The 15,931-nt window shown below is 41.5% G+C and overlaps 1 long non-coding RNA gene across 1 annotated transcript in view; it reads left to right on the plus strand.

The window, feature by feature from the left end:
• Positions 1–388: 388 nt before the first annotated feature.
• The window catches only part of LOC147578038 (uncharacterized), a 31,095-nt gene continuing 15,552 nt past the window's right edge, over positions 389–15,931 (plus strand). The window contains exon 1 of the long non-coding RNA XR_015254726.1: positions 389–3,455. This is a non-coding gene — a long non-coding RNA (uncharacterized LOC147578038). The remainder of the gene's footprint in view (positions 3,456–15,931) is intronic.

The raw sequence follows: 15,931 nt of genomic DNA on the forward strand, positions 1-15,931 counted from the left end.
TACAATGAAATTTGGCATTTTTGACTATTACATGGAGTTGGGCTCCTTCCTTGCAGAGATGACAAGGAGCGGACAGAAGGGTCAAAGGCAATTGCCCTGGTTTTCACCCAATGAACAGCAAAGACCTCCAAACAGATGGACTCTGAATAGACTCAAGGGAAAAGATTAAAATTCTGTGTCCTGTGGAGGGGTCCTTCAACACCGTCCCTCCATTAGTGTTCAGAATCTTCCACAGCTTAGGCTCCACCTGGATTTTCATTAGCTCTTCTTTCGAGAGTCAAAGTTTGACTCGTATTCATAGCATTTTGTATTTTTTTAAAAATTGTTTTGAGAGAGCACGCACACGCAGGGGAGGGGCAGAGAGGGAGGGGGAGAGAGAATCCCAAAGCAGGTTCTGCCCTGTCAGCACAAAGCCCAATGCAGGCTTGAACTCAGAAGCCACGAGATCATGACCTGAGCTGCAACCAAAAGTCAGACGCTTCACCGATTGAGCCACCCGGGCGCCCCCATAGTATTTTATACGTATCATGTGTCCTAAGCAAAGTCTCTTGGATACCATGTGAGAATTAACCTCTTCTCAGCCCATGCTCTACTGGCTCTCCATATTTGGTTGCCCCTTTCTTCTGCCCTTTGTACACACCTCCCTTGTGGAGTTTTTTTAAACGTACTTCCTCAAGGTAGGTTTACTGCTCTTGCTCTCGGACTAGACGGCAAGCTCACTGAAGTTGGGTCCTATGTGATAAATGCTGTAGTAGAGGTAAAAGCATTGCTAACGTACAGGTGGATGGTCCCCATTTGTATTTGAGTTACTACAGATCAAGTATGCCTGAAAGACAGCCCATACCTTCCAGACACTATTGAGGGAGGATCAAAGATTAATAAATTCCTCTGAGCCACCAGAGCCCAGAGCCTGTTCAAAGATGAAAACCTGGTATGCACTTGAGGTCAGAGGCTGGGGTCATGGGCAGGTCACCAGCAAGCATGCATAGAATCTACTGAGTAGACACTCTGAGGGGAAGCAAAGACAGGAAGTCCCAGAAGACACAGAATGGAGAGCTAATGCCTGAGAGGCAACAACAGGGTTGATAGGGACTCAAATTTATTCAGCAGGTCTCCATGAAGTGACAGGCAGACATTCTACAGTAGTTACCAAGGGCCAAAGCCATACCCCACCCATTGCTCCTTGGCTTAAAGGCATGGTACCCTGATTCTGGTCCAGATTTTCAGATAGGCGGGGTTTGAGACTGTGGTCTGGATCAAGAGGTGACACTCAAAGTACATTTGGAGAACTTTTTCAAAAAGATTAAGGCTATGTTGATATTACATTTGACATTGAGGAGGGCCAAGGACTGACTGCCACAGGCATTGCTTATCGGACTGTCCCCAAAAGCTTTGCCAAAAAGAAAAAAAAAAAAAGAGAGAGAGAGAGAGGGTGGCTGATACAAGCCAAATGAGCTCAATCTAGTGCACAGGCTAACTTGGTGATCCCACAGCCTATCTGGACCCTAACTTCTGTCACTTAATGGGCCCATGAACAAAAAAGCCTCATCAAGACCCTCATGGGTGACTCCATCTTATCTAAATAGGCTCCCTGTCACTGCATAGGGATGCTTCCACCTGATTGGGCCCCTGGGGATGGACACCAAAAAATACTAGTGCAGAGGTAAGGCAGCCTGTGCTCTGCTGACTTCCCTTTGGTCACCCCCACCGTGACACTGTAGGGCCTCAGCTTTGAAGGGGCTCCTCTGCTGCCCCTTTCCCCAGCCTCCCACCCACTCCCTTCCCAAAGTGGGGCGGGGTGGGGGGGGGGGTGTCTTGCCTTGAAAGCTCCAAACCCTGGCTTGTTAGCAGCCAGCTGCAACCCATCAACCCCGCTGATTAGGCATTTGAAAGGGTGGAGCATTTTAATGCCATGATTGACAATGGCTCCTATCACACACCTGCTGCTGTAAAATCCCCATAAAATGTCAGCAGGGAGTGTAAGTGATATATGGCAGGGGTGCTGCCCAGGGTAGGAATGTTAAGTGCTAGGAGCTGGGAGTGTCAGAACCTCAGCTACCGAAAACAAAATAAAACCAGCACCCAGTCGAATCCATTTCCAAAGACAGCGCCACCGAGGCCTAATTCACCAAGCCCAGCTCTGCCTTAGCACTGAGCCTTAGCACTGGCCATCACTGTTGAAGCCCTACTGGGTGGGTACTGGGTGACTACCACCAGATTGTTCCTGCCCCATACAGGGGCCTGGCTCCTAGAGTCCAGGCAGCTTCCATGTGGGTCAGCAACTTGCCCGTTTGGGCTCGATTCGAGTTTCACCGACTCCGTGTGTTTTCTTGGTGCCCTGACCGGCAGGAGCCAATCAGTCAAGTGGCTCTGAGTGATAGTTTCCTGGGAGGCAGGTTGCCAAATCCAGGTGGCCCAATGCTAAAACCTCACCCTAGAGCCAAAGCTCATTTTGCTGCAGGCAAAATGAGGATGAAAAAGATTCCAGGTGGATCTGAGATCAAGGGCTGAGGAATTAGACACAGAGGTGGGTCCCTCAAGGTGGAAGGTAACCTGAGTACAGTTTGCAAAGGTGGTCTTCAGTCGGGGGGGAGTTCAGTGGGAGGGAGCCGGGAGCAGCAGGCCTGGAATATTGCTCTAGAAGACAGTGGCAAGGGAAGCCCAGTTCATGTTTCCTATCTGGTATGCAAGGAAGGGGCTAATCCTGGGTGGTTACCAGTAAGAGCAGGTAGTGTGAATTGTACGCCGTGGGGTTATTAATGAATTAAGTTCTTTTACTTAATAAGTATCAAGTTCTTGGTTGACACCTGGGGTTACCAGAGCCCACAGATCCTCTTCTTGCCCTCACTGAGCAAAGCGGGTATTATTAACGCACTTCTAGTCCAGCCTGATGAGTATCTGGTGGGATGGCGAGGTAAGGGAACTCCGGGGATCCTGGATCTGAGGAAAAATGCAGGGAATCCTGGAAACAGCGGGGATCTCTGATTTTAATTCAACAAGCATTTATGAGCACCTGCTATATACCAAGTACTGACAATAAAGGAAATGGAAAATTCTTTCTACTGTCAACAGCTTAAGGACTGAGTTTCCATTTCTTCTAGGTCCACAGAAGCAAGAGGTAGCAAGAGAGGATGTCCAGGTACAGGGCAGCAAAAGGGTATGGGTGATTATTACCGACTTAGGTTTTTCTTTTCATTATAAACTATTCCAAGGGAGCTAACAGTTGCCAAGGAATGTCCATCATGCTGATTGGACAGTCACCAAGCTGCAAAGCATTCTGTGTCTCTCTCAAGGATTATGCATAGGACTGCAGCCTGTTCCTCTCAGAGAGCAAAAGTCTCCTGAAGCTGCTAGGATTCCCAACATTGTTACAACTGTTACTTTATCTGTATGACAAATGTCCTCTCCCTGTGGAAGACTTGTCTTGCCACCTCAAGTACATTGGTTTTGTTCAGGTATGTTCATTTTTGATTCACTCATCTTATTAACCTCTTAGATTTGCTTTTCGTGGTTGGATACAGAAACACTTTCCCTCCCCTGCTGTCATTAGATATTTTGGTGTTCCTTTCTAATAGTTTCAGAGATTTGCTTTGCCTTTTATGGCTAACTCTTCTCCCATCTTGGCTTTTTCATGAATCACAGGCAGCCAATTATCCCAGCGTCATTTGGCAATTACTCCTTCCTTTTCAACCAACTTTAAATGTCCTTTCTCATATTCACGGTTTTCATAGATGTGTAGACCCATTTCTAAACACACTAATTTTTATGGTTTGTCCCTGTGTCAATACCATACCATTTTAGGGATCATGCCTCTGTTGGGTTAAGGTTTTTTTAAAGATTTTATTGATTTTGAGGGTGATAGAGGGGAGGAGCAGAGGGCAACAGGGGTGGGTACCAGCAGGCATGTGCAGGGGAAGGGGAGAGAGAGAGAGTGCAGGAGAGGGAGAATCCCAAGCAGGCTCCACACAGCGTGGAGCCTGGGGCAAGGCTCACACTCCCAAACCTGAGCAGAAATCAACGGTCAGATGCTTAATCAACAGAGCCACCTGGGGACCCCTGGATAAATTATTCTTGACCCTTCACTTTTTTTTTTTTTTTTGTAAAATTTTGGCATCAACATCTTGACCTGCATTAAAAAAATCCGTTGTAGAACTTCAGAATTTGAATTATAGGGATTTGGGTATTAATTTAGGGAAAATAATATGACTATCTTCCCAAATTTGAATCCATTTAGATTTTTTTGTTCAGTCAAGTGTTATAATTTCCTCCATAAAGACGTTCGCAGATGCCAACATATGTTTTAAATGAATTATGCCTAAGTGCCCTCTATTTTGGTTGTTATAGTAAAAGGTATTTATAGTTTTTAAATTGCTATAGATTTACAGGTTTACAACTGGATTTTGCTTGATACAGCAAGTTGAAACTTCGGAACTTCATTTTTCTGCAGCTACTCTGCAATTTTTCGAGTAGACAATTTTATCTCTGCACATGATACTGATTTTTTATTCTCTCCAGTCTCGGTATTTTGTATGCTTTGACTTACTGTTATGGCTCGAAACTCCTGTACAATCTGTGTGCTGCATCTGGCATAATTGTTTAGAATTATAGTTTATTCTTCATTTTCATTTTTCTACTTTGTCTGTTATGTTTACAATCTCCTATTTCATTCTTTGATTGACTTGATTCACTTCCACATTGATCTTTCTTTCCATAGTGTCTTAGATTCAATTGTGCTAGGTCATTTGGCAATAACCTCGAACTCTTGGTGGCTTACAATTTAATGTTGTATGCTCAATGCCCTGAAAAAAAAAATTGGTAAAATGCTCCACACAGCCCCCCCCCCATAAACGCACACTGATTGCACCATCAACGTCTTGTTTCTGCATCAACTGAAACAGTAACAGCCAACCATGGCACGGGAAGAGAGCCTGTGTTAATGGACTGAATATTTTGGTCTCCCCCACATTCATATGTTAAAGCCCAACCCCCAATGTGATGGTATTTGGGGAACAGGGCCTTTGGGAGTAATAAGAGTTAGATGAGATCATGAATGGGGAGCCTGCACGATGGAATCTATGCCCTTATAAAAACCAACACCAGAGAGGGGGCCGTCTTTTTTTTGCCACATGAGGGACACAGCAAGAAGGTAGCATTTAGCAAGTCAGGAAACAGGTTCTGGCCAGTGAACTACATCTGTCTGCCTACAGGACTTGAGCTTGGACTTTCCAGCCTCTAGAACTGTGAGCAAACACATTTACAAAATTTAACATTTATTTATTATTTATTTATTATTTATTTCTCAGGTGGTTTCTGTTTTCATGTATTTAACACATTAACTCTTTCCAATTCTTAAACTGTATTTAATCATCTCTAATTTGGAGGATGGGTTTTATTAACTCTTGTTAACTCTTCTTTTGTAATCATTTCTTGTTTTTACATTTTCTATTATAAGCTGATCTTTTGCTGTCTTCCCGACTTGAAGGGAGCCCGTTAGTTCTCATATCTCAGAGTGTATTCCCAGAATATTTGTTCGTTTCCTTCTGCCATACACTCCAGGTGTATTACTGGTCAAGGATCATTTTATCTTATTTAATTGGTGTCAGGGTTCCTAAGTCCCATGACTAGAATTCAGACTCCAAATACCAGAGATCTAGATAGGCCTAGTGTTCCAAAATTTTCAGGGAGAGTATTTGCTAGTCAGAGTCCAGGTAGGGGAAACAAGCTTCCTTGGTCTCTTCCTATCCGGGTAGTCATACTACTTTTACAGCATTGTTTAACCAGTGTTGCATCTTTTGGAGCCTCTGTTTTATGCAGGTGTCTTAGTTTCAACTCTTTCGCCTCCCCCTCCTCCACACCACGGCAAACCCAAGCTCTTGGTGTTAAATGCCCGAAGTTGCATGATCAGTAATTTTTGTAATTTTCCCTCATTTCCTGACATCTGATTTTTCCCTTTTCTTATCAAACAAAACTTGACATTCTTATTCCACAGTTTCTAAGAATTTCAGTGTGTATATATTCTTGTAGTTCTTCATGTTGCCACAATTAGAGCTTCTATAAAACGAACAAATTGAGGGGCGCCTGGGTGGCACAGTCGGTTAAGCGTCCCACTTCAGCCAGGTCACGATCTCACGGTCCGTGAGTTCGAGCCCCGCGTCAGGCTCTGGGCTGATGGCTCGGAGCCTGGAGCCTGTTTCCGATTCTGTGTCTCCCTCTCTCTCTGCCCCTCCCCCGTTCATGCTCTGTCTCTGTCCCATAAATAAATAAAAACGTTGAAAAAAAAATAAAAAAATAAAAAAAACGAACAAATTGAGTATTTAAGCCTTTATCAATTATCAAGCATCTCTTTATCAGGTGCTGTAGAAGGTTCTGGAAATCCATATATACATGGAATAATCTCTGCTCTTGAATTCGTCCTGGTCTTGTGTGAAGAAAATCAATGCAGTAAAAATGCTCTAATAAAGGAGGTTAAAAAAAAAAATTCTCAAAAAGATGGATAGAAGCCCAATTCCTAGGTCTTACAATGTAATTGAGATTTTTTTCCAACTAGTGATCTTCTCTTTGCATTGATTTTATGTAAATCACTTTTGTGAATTTTTTTTCTGATAAGTTGAGATTCTGAAGAAAAGGAACTAGCACATGTCTTAGGCCTCAAAGGAAGTGTGAGGTTCTTAAGATCACTATCAAGCTGGTAGCAGTTTCCTTGAATTGCAGAAAGGAGTTCAAATATGGAAGCATCGAAAATGTAGGTTGCTTCTAATAGTGGTCCTATGGCTGAAATTGCCCAAGCTGATTATCAGGCACAGGGATTTTATTTTTAATTCTATTTTAACCTTCAAGAATGTAAATAACTTCAAGAGGTCATAAAGTTTGCCATAAAAATTTCAATGCTGATCAATTGCTTTTACATTTTCTAGTGAATCTTAATCCCTACTTTTTTTTAGTTATTCACAATCTAGTATTTCATTTAAAAACGTTCCCCCCGGGGGCGCCTGGGTGGCGCAGTCGGTTAAGCGTCCGACTTCAGCCAGGTCACGATCTCGCGGTCCGTGAGTTCGAGCCCCGCGTCAGGCTCTGGGCTGATGGCTCAGAGCCTGGAGCCTGTTTCCGATTCTGTGTCTCCCTCTCTCTCTCCCCCTCCCCCGTTCATGCTCTGTCTCTGTCCCAAAAATAAACGTTGAAAAAAAAAATAAAAAAAAAAAAACGTTCCCCTAACTGTACATGATGGGCATTTTTATTAAAAGTATAATTCAGAACATTCACTAGGTAAGTGCATTTTGTTCTATTTTGTTCCATTTTTATTTCCATAATGTATGCATAAGCTAACAAATTGAAGTTTTGATCTTGAGTAATTTTTGCTAAATTGAAGATAGGTGCAGTTTGTATTACTCTCATTATTAAATTACTCATGATCAAGTTTTTTTTTTTTTTTTTTAACATTTCAAAGGAGCATTTCCTTTATATCCATTTTGAAAACTTTTCACAGCCATATATCCACTCTCTCAGATACTGAGCAAAGATTCTTGTACTCAAAGTTCAGTCGAGTTTGGTGTTAGAAACTCATAGGCAACTTCTCTTTAGTCTTTTTTTAGCAGAAACCATCTTTGAATGGACTAATTTATCCAAAAGAAGAGATGCAATTTTTTTTTCTTTTAGATCTGAATAGTTATGCCTTCGTCCTCAGTGTAGTAAGTCAGTAATCATGAAATATTGGCATAGGTGATCTTATCTCACTCTCAGAAATTGGAGGTAGGTATTACTATTGTGCATTCAGAGAAAATGAAACAGAGGAGGACTTTCAGTAATGGTGGCTGAAGATGTTGGGGTTTCCTTTCCACTACCAATGATGAAACTGGACAAAATTGTCAAAAGCAATCGTTTCAGGTCACAAGGACTGGACTACAGGCAGACAAAAAATTGAGAAGCACTTACTCTTGAAAAGCTATAGAATTTTGGGTAAGAAAGACTGGACTGTGGTCCTTTTGCCTGGGTCTGATCCTTGCTTTCGCCCTCCCTTCCTCTCACCAGATTAGCAGGAAGAACAGTAGCTTTGTCAGCCTGGAATTGACTGCAAAAACCAGCAGCTTTCCTGCCAGAAGCAATTAATTCAAGTAGGGACAGGAAGCAAAACCTTTTGGCTTTGCCAGCTAAAATGGCAGACTTAATTGGAAATGGATGGGGAAAACCCACAGCTGTTCAAGACCAAGGTTGCCATTCCAATTTGGAATGAGTGACAGGCCATTCAGAAACTTTATGGAGAGATTGTGGAACGGAGACAGCCATGTAAAGGTTGAGATAAGCTTTTCCACACTTTTCTTCTGTCTAGAAAACTACATATGCATAGGGGAGACCAAAGAGCCTGGTAAAAATTTAAAGCCAAGGTACACTTGAGAATTGCCTTAAACTTTAAATGCATTCCCCAACCCACATAGAACTGACAGTGGGTGAAGGAATCCAGATGTTAGATTTCCTCGATAAAAACTCCAAAGCAGCCATTATAAATATGTAAGCTATGTTTAATAAATTAAAGGAAAATGTCCTAACAATAAATCAACAAACAGGGAATCTACGAAATGGAAAATGTATTATAGAAAGAACCAAATGGAAATTCTTAACTAGCAAAGGAAAATAATTAAAATGAAGCAACTCACCAGATGTGTTCAATAATCAATGAATTTGAAGATGGATATAAGTTATTCTAGTAGAGTAACAGAGGGAAAAAACTTGAAGTCAGCATAGGGTCAGATGTTTGTAGAAAAATATTATGTGTTCCAACGTGTGCGTATGTGTGTATACATACACACACACAATGGAGAGTTAGGAGGTTAGAGACAGAGATAGAAAAATCTTTGAGGGGCACCTGGGTGGCTCACTCAATTAAGCATCAGCTTCACCTCAGTCATGATCTCACAGTTTGTTAGTTTAAGCCCCGCATTGGACTCTGTGCTGACAGTTCAGAGCCTGGGGCCTGCTTCAGATTCTGTGTCTCCCTCTCTTTCTGCCCCTCCCCTGTGCACGTGTGCTCTCTCAAAAATAATTATTTAAAAAATATTTGGATATAATGGCCCATGTTTCTCAAATTTGATGAAAACCATTAACTTACAGATCCAAAGTCAATGAACCCCAAAAGGGAAACACACAAAGATTATCACACATAGACAAATTGCTAACAACAACCACCACCACCACCAAAGCCAACAGAAATACTGGAAGAAAAACAACTCATCACGTACAGGCAAAAAATAAAAAAATCCAGCTGGCAGTGGAATGACCTATTCAAAGTGTTGAAAGAAAAAAAAAACTATCAATCAAGAATTCTATACCTACCAAAATCATCCTTCAAAAATCAAAGTGAAATGAAGATGTTTTCCAAATAAAAACTGAGGGAATACATCACCAGCATACTTTTTCCAAAAGAAATACTAAAAGTCTTTCAGGTTGAAAGGAGATGACACCATCTGTTAACTTGGACCCACAGTCAGGAATGGAGAGTACCAGAATATACACCAGTTTTGTTTTTCTTTCTTTAGATAAGGGATAATTAGGATTTATTATTGGATTTATAGCCTATATAGCCATAATAGGGATGATATTACTAGCAACAAAAAACTAGGAAGGAAATGGAGCTATATTGGTACAAAGCAACTATCTTGTGCAGGAATCAAGTCAGCATTAACTAGAGTTAGATTGTGATAAATTACAGATAGATATTGAAATTTCTTAACCAGCCTTAAAAATACCTCAAAATTATATTTAAACTATTGCAATAATTTAAATGGTACACTCAATATTTGTATCACACAAGAAAATAAGAGAAAGACAAACAAGTCACAAATGGAAAATCTAGCAAACTGGCAAATTCCTATCAATAAGTACATTAAATGTAAATAAAATAAATATTTTAATCAAAGGCATACATCATCTGACTAGATAAATAAAGCAAGACCCATCTTTAAATCTTGGATCTAAAGACACAAGTCGAATTTTTTAAAAAGTGCAAACCATATACACAGTAATCTTAAGATCATCTATTTTAAGATTAATAAAAACTCCAACTAAGAAAAATATTAGGGGCAAAGATGGTAATTTCATAATGATAAAAGCATCAATTTGTCAGGAAAATATGTTATAAATGTACCTAAAAACAGAACCAAAGGATACATTTTAAAATTGACTGAACTGGGGAGTCTGGTGGCTCAGTTAGGCATCTGACTCTTGATTTCAGTTCAGGTTATGATCTCCCCATTTTCAGATCATGCCCCATGTTGGGCTCTGCACTAATAGAACAAAGTGTGCTTGGGATTCTAATAAACATTTTTTTTAAATTTTTTTTAACGTTTATTTATTTTTGAGACAGAGAGACACAGAGCATGAACAGGGGAGTATCAGAGAGAGGGAGACACAGAATCTGAAACAGGCTCCAGGCTCTGAGCTGTCAGCACAGAGCCTGACGCGGGGCTCGAACTCACAGACCGTGAGATCATGACCTGAGCCGAAGTCAGCTGCTTAACCGACTGAGCCACCCAGGCGCCCCAATAAACATTTTTAAATGTGGCACCTGGGTGGTTCAGTTGGTTAAGCATCTGATTGTGGCTCAGGCCATGATCTCACGGTTTGTGAATTCAAGCCCCACGTCAGGCTCTGTGCTGACAGCTCAGAGCCTCGAGCCTGCTTCACATTCTGTGTCTCCCTTTCTCTCTCTTTCTGCCCCTTGCCTGCTTGTTCTCTCAACAATGAATGTTAAAAAAAAAAAAAAAAAGTTGAATGAAAGAACAAATAGGCAATTGAACAATTATAGTTGGACATTACATTAGGGTCCACCAGAGAAATAAAATAGGATGTGTGTGTGTATATATATGTGTGTGTGTATTATAGATATATTCTTATAATGATGAAGTAGTTATACATAAGAAATTTATAAATAATTTATTATAATAAAGGCTTTTATTATAAGGAATTGTCTTGTATGATTATGGAGGCTGAGAAGTCTCAAGATTTACAGCTCACAGGTTGGAGACCAGGAGAAATAGCTGTGTACTTCCAGCCCAAGTATGAAGGCTGAGAATCGGGACAGCTGATGGTAGAAGTTGCATTCATGTCCCAGTAGAATTGTCATGGAGGCAAAGTTTTCTCTCAGGTTTTTTTGTTCTATTTAGGTCTTCAATTGATTACATGAGCCCCGCTCACTGTACGGAGAGCAATCGACTCATGCTACCAACTCAAATGTTGACCTCATCCAAAACACCCTTGCAGACACACCCATGACATCTGGCCAAATATCTGGGCACTCCATGGACCAGTCAATTTCAAGTTCACACGTAAAAGTAATCATTGCAGAGATTTCAATGCAAATCTCTCAATAATCAATTTAACAGAAAATCAGTAAAGATAGACTATTTCAACAGTATGATCAACCTACTTGACATTTCCTTTTATTAGCTGCCACATGTGTTACATGAGAGGGTCAGTCTGGTCTAAATGTACATAGTGGAGATAAGTAGGGCTACCAGATAGGTTATCTTGTCAGTAACTTGTAGTGCAACCAGACACAACAATGGGAACATTAGGAGTGAGAGCTGGGCACAGGCCAGGGTAAGTGGCTTATTTTAGTCATCAGGTCAGATCTTGTGCACTAGCTCTGAATGGCATCAGCAGCTAGGCTGACTTAATACTGAATACCTCAATCACTTACAGTAGATGGTATCATTGTACCCAGTTATTTAGTCCCCTCCTTGTAAGGGATTTACATATCCACCTCAAAGGATTATATAGATCTGTTGCCATGGATATGCAATGCTTCTCTATGGGAGGAGTATAATTCCCTGCAACACAGATGTCCTGCTTGGCCCTGTGGTTTGATCTAGCCAATGGAATCTAAAAGCCAATGGAAAGTATGTCTTCACTGACATACTTATGTCTGTGCAGCAACTTTATTTTTTTCAACGTTTATTTATTTTTGGGACAGAGAGAGACAGAGCATGAACGGGGGAGGGGCAGACAGAGAGGGAGACACAGAATCAGAAACAGGCTCCAGGCTCTGAGCCATCAGCCCAGAGCCCGACGCGGGGCTCAAACTCACGGACCGCGAGATCGTGACCTGGCTGAAGTCAGACGCTTAACCGACTGCGCCACCCAGGCGCCCCAGTGTGCAGCAACTTTAAAAGCTATTCTGTGGTTCAACCTTTCAAGAGTGGCTTGTCACAGACAGGGCCTGCTTCTTCAGCCTCAATTTCAGAATAAAAAAGACACACTAAGGGGCGCCTGGGTGGCGCAGTCGGTTAAGCGTCTGACTTCAGCCAGGTCACGATCTCGCGGTCCGTGAGTTCGAGCCCCGCGTCAGGCTCTGGGCTGATGGCTCGGAGCCTGGAGCCTGTTTCCGATTCTGTGTCTCCCTCTCTCTGCCCCTCCCCCGTTCATGCTCTGTCTCTCTCTGTCCCAAAAATAAATAAAAACGTTGAAGAAAAATTTAAAAAAAAAAAAAAAAGACACACTAATAGAAAGTTTCAGCTGACCCATAACATGACCCAAAATGGAGCCATGGCCTATCTGAAGCTAGCATGTGATGTTAGTGAAAAATAAGCTTTGTATCACTGCAATGTTTGTTGTTGTAGGATAATCTATTAAAAGGTAACTGATATACCTTGATACTGACCATTTCAATTAATGCTACTACCCCAGTGTGGTAGACCTTTATTGGAATGTCTGCCCCACCAGTTTTCTCTACTACTCAAGAGGTTACAGATCCATAGGTTAGGGCCATGGAAGCCAGACTGATATTCTATCTCCTTATCACATTTGGCCACAGCTGGTCAATGTGCCAAATTCTCTCCTTTGAGAATTTTACCCAAGGCCTGGAGCCTAGAAACTGGGAGCCAATTCACATTCACTGAAGAGCTTCCAGAAAAGGTCTATGAAGTCCTGCTTGTCCCTGGAAAAATCCTTGTTCTTAGCCCATTCTGCTGTTTTATTAATTTCTCTCAGATTCCATATGATATCCCATAATTCTTAAAAAAAGAAAGTTGCCTTTAAACCTAAGCCAGTGCTAGTTGGTTTGCAACCAAAAGAACCTTAATACCTCACGCACCTAAAACTACTCTGTTATTGCTCACATGTATTCTTTAAATGTTGGCTCAGCAAAAGCCAGTCCCTGCCAACCGGGGGCTGCTCCTCCAGTGGCAGGAGATGTTGAAGGAGCTGCGAGCTAAGGGAATTGGCCACCCCTTTAAGTCCAGCCAGGAACAAAGCAGAGTCTGGTGTTTCCAAATCCCATCCCCGCATCTCAATCTCCGCATCACGTATCCTTTTTTCTCCCTCACCTCCGTAAGTAACATCCAGGTTTCTAGCAGACCTGGTGCATCCTCTCCCTGGATCACTGGGACAGTGGGTGGACCAGAACATGCACAGCGCAGAGCCTTCTTGCTGTGTGAATGGGTGGTCCCTGGCACAGTTGTTTTTGGCCAAGTGGGTGCTGTATATTTTCAACTACAGTTGCACATCATTGCCTACACTTTTGGGCAGTATTCCAACTTAATGCATTAAAATATAATTGCCTTTATCAAGAGAAAGAACAGACCTGCATTAGCACATGGTTTTGCCAAGTTAAGGACCGCTAACTAAGGAGTAAAAGCTTGTAAGAACAAGCCTTAGTACTTCTTTTATTGGCACTTTCACATGTTCTTCTCTTCTGGGCATCGGAGGAAAATATCCATCCAGCTACCAAATCTTCTTTAGGATGCCTGTCAGATTTCTGGATGAAAGGCTCTAAGGTTTAGCAGTTGATACAACAGAGGAGGGATTTCTCCTTCTCACACGGCTCTAGCCAGAGCCTCCTGGTCACCCCTATGAGCTTTAGATCTATGGCCCTAAGTATCTGCTGGATAGTACCAATCTGTAGGTCAGTCCACCAGGTCTGAGTTTGGTGCAAACAAAATTCACTCTCCCTCTCCCTCCCCAGAAGCTACATCTCTTTTCCCTATCCACAGTTAATGTTGTTAACTATTCACCCATGCGAGCCAATTACAAGTTTCTCTATCATCCTGGACTCTACCCTTTCCATGACATGCTGAACCAATTATTCACAATCTTCTATTTGACTTTCCAAATCGTTTTTGAGTCTGTTACTCCAGTGCCTTAATAGAGATGAATAATGCTGAATCATTACAGTAACTTCATCATTAGTTTTCATATTAACCACTTACTGTATTACCTCTTCTCCAGTTAGTTATTCCCATTGCTACCAAAGTGATCCTTCTAAAGGATAAATTGGGTGATGCTATTCGTGATGAAATCGGTGAATTCTATAGACAGATCTTTGATACTATAGGCAATACGGAAACACAAACAGTGTAGAAGGGCATTTAAGAACCTCCAATCATGAACCTTATCTACTTTTAAAGTATTAGTGTGTAAAAGTATAGAAAACTTTGGTTGATGTGATGAAAAAGCCAAAGTTCTGAGAATTCAGCTCTTCTCGTGTCACCCCTTCATCTCCTACTCAAGTAAAAAGAGAGGGTCAGGGAAAACTTGAGTGCCTTCTTTGAATTTTAGATTTTCTTCAGCATTTCCTGTTTTCTGTCCCAGAAAGAGCCACTTATTGGGATGTTTGACCACTTTATGCCAGTATGTGTCCAGTTGGGGCCACAAGATAGATCACTCTTTTTGGAGGTGATGGGGTAGAGACCAAACATACAGGAATGTTTGTCCTCAAGGGAATAAAAACATTCTATTTTCAAAGAGCAGTGTTCTCGGTCCATCCTTAAACCAGCCTATGGGATGCCTATAGCACAGTGTGTGCCCAGCATTATCACGTTGCAACCAGATCTTTCTTATGGACTTCCCAGCGCAGGATCAAGTGAAGGTCAGATGTGCACATCCTTGCTCTGGATCTCCCTTTTAAGATCCTGAGAACAACTGCTCAGACAATACCATGCATGCCAATTATTGATGGTTCTCATGTGTGTTCAGACCTGTCCTAAGAAAAAATGTCTCCACCCAACTCTTGATTTTGGGGGCACCAGCTGTGTGGTGCATCCTCTGCCTTTTCTCCAATCCCATTGTACATACCTGCTCTCCTCTGTGGAAATCCCACAAGCCTCAGTTCAAGGTCACTACAACAGACCCCCCAGCAGAATTAATTGCTCCCTTTTGCTTGCACTGCATTTCACATAATGCTCTAGTTAGCGTTTTCATTTTGAGTAGTATTAAATCAAACCCCCCACCCCCCTGGTCTAGGCAGTGCGAGAGTCCCATCTGGAAGATGCCATGTCTGGCTTCTCAGATTTGTCCCCATCAGAAATGCAGGCCTTTTAGAGAGAGGTTCATTCCTGTAGTATAACTTTTTAACCTACAGGGACAACAGAATTTGGGGAGACTGAATTGTTCACAGAATGGGCCAGATAATTTTATCCTATCCTTACCGGTAGTGACACCATTTATTATCCAAACTGGGATATTTTGAGTACACCAAGATAAAAAAAATTATGTGAATTTAGTTAAGTATTTATTGATTGCCTAACAACCTATAATTATATTCACACATTTCTAAGTTTCTAAAAAAAAAAAAAAAAAAAAAAAAGGAGTAACATCTATTAATTGAAGTTCTTTGTATTACTCGTGAACATCAGAAAGTCAAGTAATGCTATGTACCCACATTCTTTACTCAACTTCTTCGCAGTCTCCCTCTGTGGTACGACATCATTGGCATTTTTATGCAGGAAATTTTCAAGGTCATGTTACTTCAGATTTTTTCCATACATTATCAGACATCTTCAAGTTGTATTTTCCGCTTAATGAATTCAACTTGTTTACAGTCATAGTATTTTTGAGAAAAACTAAGTACAGAGGTATCTGGTAAGCTCAGAGAAAATTCCGTTCAGTTAAGGGGTTTACAGTTTTTGTTTTTGTGTGTATTAAAATGTGTAGCCCAAATATTTTT

The sequence above is a fragment of the Puma concolor genome, chromosome C1 (genome assembly GCF_028749965.1).
Source record: "Puma concolor isolate L17-30 chromosome C1, mPumCon1.1.hap2, whole genome shotgun sequence".
In the NCBI taxonomy this organism is placed as follows: Eukaryota; Metazoa; Chordata; class Mammalia; order Carnivora; family Felidae; genus Puma; species Puma concolor.